Source organism: Myotis davidii, unplaced genomic scaffold (genome assembly GCF_000327345.1).
Source record: "Myotis davidii unplaced genomic scaffold, ASM32734v1 scaffold967, whole genome shotgun sequence".
Lineage (NCBI taxonomy): Eukaryota > Metazoa > Chordata > Mammalia > Chiroptera > Vespertilionidae > Myotis > Myotis davidii.
This window is the reverse complement of record NW_006383014.1, coordinates 2,820,737-2,825,898: the sequence shown is the minus strand read 5'-3', so window position 1 is coordinate 2,825,898 and position 5,162 is coordinate 2,820,737. Positions and strand designations below refer to the sequence as shown.

Sequence of the window (5,162 nt, the reverse complement as noted above, 5' to 3'; positions counted from 1 at the left end):
TGTGGCAGGAGGGATGGAGAGGAGTCTGTGATGCCCCTCATTCGTCCCGGCTTTACGAGGAGGTACGTGGAGAACCCCAGCCTCCAGGCCTGTTACGCGGAGCTGCTGCAGCTGGAGTTTGGAGAGGTGCGGTCCCAGCTGCAGCTCAGGGCTTGTAATTCAGTATTCACTGCACTAGAGAACAGCCAAGACGCCATTAAAATCACGAGTGAGGACAACGACATACAGTATGTAAATCCAGCATTTGAAACAACAGTGGGCTATGAGTCGGGTGAATTATTAGGGAAGGAGTTAGCAAAAATGCCTCTAAATGAGAAAAAGGCTGGCTTGTTCAGTCCTATAAATTCATGCATGAAGATGGGCCAGGAGTGGCAAGGCGTTTACCACTCCGAAAACGGAGATAATGTACCACAAAATGTGAAGCTACTACCTGTCATTGGACAGGGAGGAAAAATTAGACACTATGTGTCCATCATCTGAGTGAGCAACGGCAACAGTAAGGCTGCGAAGATCACGGAATCGGTTCATTCAGACCCTCCCACAGATACTCCATCGGGTAAACATAAAGACAAAAGGAAAAGCTCCCTGGACGTCAGGAGTGTTGCCTCACGAGCAAGCGAAGTGGCCAGCCAGAGACGACACTCCTCCATGGCCCGGATCCACTCCATGACCATGGAGGCGCCCATCACCAAGGTGATCAACATCATCAGTGCCGCCCAGGAGAACAGTTCCAGGCCTGTGATGGAAGCCTTAGACCGAGTCCTGGAAATTCTGAGAACCTCGGAGCTGTATTCACCACAGTTCGGGGCGACAGAAGAGGATCCTCACACCAAGGACCTCTTTGGGGGCCTGATGTCTGACGGTTTTCGAAGACTATCCGGGAATGAGTATACTCTCTCCACAAAAAACCTGCAGCAAGTTCCGGGCAGCTTACTCACCTCCGAGTCCCTTCACGATATCCCAGCGCAGATAGCTGAGGCCATGGAAAACGATGACGGCTGGGACTTTAATGTTTTTGAACTGGAGACTGCCACTCAGAAAAGGCCTTTGACTTTTCTTGGTCTCAAAATCTTCACTCACTTTGGGGTCTGTGAATTCTTGAAGTGCTCGGAGACATCGCTGCGGCTGTGGCTGCAGACGATGGAATCCCACTACCACTCCTCCAACCCCTACCACAACTCCACCCACGCTGCCCACGTGCTGCACGCCACTGCCTACTTCCTCTGCCAGGAGAGGATCAAGCAAGCGTTAGACTCAGTGGACGAGTCCGCCACCCTCATCGCAGCCGCCATCCACGACCTGGACCACCCGGGGAGGACCAACCTCTTCCTGTGCAACGCGGGCAGCCCGCTGGCCGTGCTCTACAACGACCGTGCCGTGTTGGAGAGCCACCACGCGGCCCTGGCCTTCCAGCTGACCGCCAAGGAGGACTGGTGTCCAGCCCCTGCCGGCCCTTGGAGCAGTGCATCGAGTGGGCTGCACGCATCTCGGAGGAGTATTTTTCTCAGACCGAAGAAGAAATGAAGCTGGACTTACCTGTGGTGCTGCCAGCTTTTGACCGAAACACCTGCAGCATCCCCCAGTTCCAGATCTCCTTCATCGACTGCTTCGTCACAGACATGTACCATGCTTGGGACAACTTTGTAGACCTACAGGAGTTACTGCAGCATCTGGACAACAATTTTAAATACTGGAAAGGACTCGAGGAAATGAAGCTGCGGGGCATCCGACCACCTCTGGAACCAAAATAGAGAAGGCTCCTTCTGTCTGAAACTGGACCTCTGAAACTGCTCTACTCGCCTGATGTGCTTTGCCAGTGAGTCTACAAATTAAAACAAGTTAGGACTGAACACTTTTTCATAAAACTTTATTAATGACTTTTTCCAGAAGTTTGCCTTATTTTGTAGTGTTTATACCAAATATTGTCATAGAAACATAGCAAACAGAATATTTACTAAATTGACTTTTTAAAACCAATCTGTTTTTATCTTCATAGGTAATTTTTAATTCTAGATATTTATAAAGGTTCTGTATCTTCACACTTTCAATAAATGTAGTAAAAAAATAAAATAAAATTCATTGTTAAAGAACTGCATGACTCATCCTCATGCTAAATAAATGCAATTATCCATAGCACTGTTTCAGTAAGTGAACCAGTTGCCTACTCCATGGAAATAAAAATCCAAATTACAAAAAGCATTTTCTCCCCATCCTTTGAGAAATTTTAAAAATCTAAAATAGTACCTTTTCAAGTTATTAGTGAAACAAAACAAGCAGAACTATGCAAGCTATCAAAGGGGAATACTGACATGCAGTCTTTGGCCCCATGTAATAAGTATAACCTGCATTATGACTTTACAATTAATTCAAGACTGCAGGGCAGTACGAATTAAAAAACTCTGAGACCTATGAATTAATAAATTGAAATAGATTCAAAATATTCAATTTATCCACATTCACTGTTTTCACCTTTCAAACTGATAGAATATTAATTTTATGTCTTAAATGGGAAAGGAAATAACATGTTAAATATCTATACATAGTCTTGCTTAACTGCCACAACAACTTTGTAAAATTATTACTGTTATCCCCATTTTTCAGATACCCAGGATAATCAAGCCAGGCCTACAACCTAAGCGTTTTGACTTAGCGTTGTGTTGTAGAAAAGACTGTTTCTACAACACACTTGCTTCTGGAAGTTTCAGAAATCATCTCAATCAGCATGTCCCAAATTAAAGTCCATGAAATGCTAAGCGTCACTAAGATGTTAAGAAATGTTCTGAGAAACTGGGACTCTGAGGTTCAAAATTTGGGACAAATGATGTCAAAATTCCCAGAACTTTAAGAGGCGATAAAATGGGAAGTGTTCTGCTAATTTATTAAACCATGATGAAGACCTTTTTAAAAGAAAACCTAGTAACATCCATGGGATGTTTGTGCTCAACTATAAGTACAGTTTGGAAAATAATCATCTAGTCCAATCTCTTCTTAACATGGTTAAATCAAATCAGGTACAAGAAGGTTAAATGACTCACTCAGGCCACACACAAAGTTACTAACAGGGCCAGGACCGGCACCAAGGGGCCTGCTGATTCCACCAGGATGCGCTTACTCCTATATCTTTGTGTCTTCTCACTTCAGTACTGTTTCTATAAAGTTCAACACCAATTAAAAGGGGGGAAAAGTATTACATCAGTCACTTATTCTGATTCCTCTGAATGGCAGCAGAGAAACCACTGACCAACATTAAGCTAAAAAATGGTCTACTTCCCACTGCACTGGTATTCCAGAGATATTTGGAAATGTGGGGAATGATTCCGCCTTCATAACACTGAACAACACTTCTAAGCTAAGTAAGTGCTATGCATACAGGCACCGTCAGAATTAAAAATATCTCATTTGTGACCATCTTTATAAAGAGCTATTTTTTTATTGCTTTCCCCTTACCCCCTTACCCTGAGGACTTCCTTTCACTTTGTCCTACCCCTGCCAGCAAGTACTAACAGTCCTGGGCCAAGGATGCCATCTGGCGTTTAGTTCAGAAGTTGTTTAACCAACCTACCTTCCAAATACTCTCTCACCACCTGGCCCCTCTCCAAAACCACACTCCCCTTTCTTCCAATTCTTGCCCATTTCCCTCAGTAAAATGTTTTTTCTTCTTCTTTTCTGCTGTTTATCCTAACAGAGTGAAAAAATATTGTATTTGTGGCATGCTAGTTCCAGAAAAATCACGAGTCTGAAATACACAGTGAGCGGCCAATATAAAACACAGCCTCAGAAATGCCCTAATAGAGGCTTTGCCTCAATGGAGGTTGTTAGAATATCTATTAGTCATCCAATGCCTTAAAAGAATATCAGTGCTGAGAAGGGCCTTGAAGATTACTGTTGTGCCAACTGCTTCGCTTCACAGCTGAACTGACCCTGTGAGAACGAAATGAGGCAATCGCCGGCCCAAGAGCACACAGTGCGAGTACATGGCAGAGCCAGGACTAAGGCCTGGGACGCCCCATCCAAACCCAGCGCTTGTCACCTACGTCATATGCCTCAGGCTCCTCAAGACTGTTTCTTCTCAACTAACATTCAAACAAAATATTTTTTTAGTGTTTTTATATTCTCCTTAACTAATTATGCTGATGTCATGAATCTCAAGAGCAGGGCCCATAACTAAATCTCCTCAATGCCACGCCTAACAGTGCTGAGCTTACTTTATAAATATTTGACTATTTTTTGTCTATTATTAATTACTGTACTTATGGCAAATCTAGAATACCTTCACCATATCGTGCCTTAGAGATGCTTTTATCTGCTTAAAAACCAACTGCCATTTTTTATACCACTTTCTATGAAAAAAAAACTGTTCCCAATAATCATCCCATTGTAACCTTTTGGGGCACAATCCATGCAGAAATGTGGGCCGTCTTATTGAGGGTTCCTACCCACCCGATCAGCCTTGCCCGAACAAGGACGAAAAAGAATACGGATGTAGCACGGAGGGGACAAGCAACCAATTTTCAGAAAATGGGGGTTTTAGTATCCGTGACATTACAATCACAAGACCTCAGGCAAGCTTAGTTTTCTCTGCCATATAAACGACTCCCTCAACCCTAAACTCAGATCAGATATGTGTAAATAGTTTATAAGTTACAGATATCAATCATGGTCATGATTGCAGGCGTTATCATAGTCATTTATCTGCGGGATCTATGGCTCAGCACTTTGCATACAGCGTGCCATGTGATGTTCATAGCCCTAGTTTACAGATGAGGAAAACCAAGGCTTAGCAAGTTGGGAAACCTGTCTGGGACCAAAGCTACGAGCTGAGGTCTGACACTCCGGAGCTGATGCTCCCAGCAGGTGGAGGATGCTTCTAAGCCGACTCCCCACCCCCGACCCCTGGGGCTCCACCATGCAATATCTGGGTGCAAAGAAAAGCGAGAATAACGGGGACCCGGGTCTCCCCCCATCTTGGTCGGCCAGTTCAGCGCCCAGAAAGCCCTTCGCCCTCTGGGCTGGGGCCGCTCCCTTTGGGGGCGGGAGGAGGGCTACCCCGGAGCCAGTGCGGCTCTCGAGCGTGGGTCTCATTCGAGGTGGAAATCTGTGAGTGCGAATTCTTGATTCTGGGAGGTCATCCGAGTCCCCAACGAAGCACCGCCGGGCTGGAC

The 5,162-nt window shown here is 45.1% G+C and overlaps 1 pseudogene; it reads left to right on the top strand.

The window, feature by feature from the left end:
• LOC102773140 overlaps positions 1–1,839 on the top strand; it is a 2,920-nt pseudogene extending 1,081 nt beyond the window's left edge.
• Positions 1,840–5,162: the final 3,323 nt, after the last annotated feature.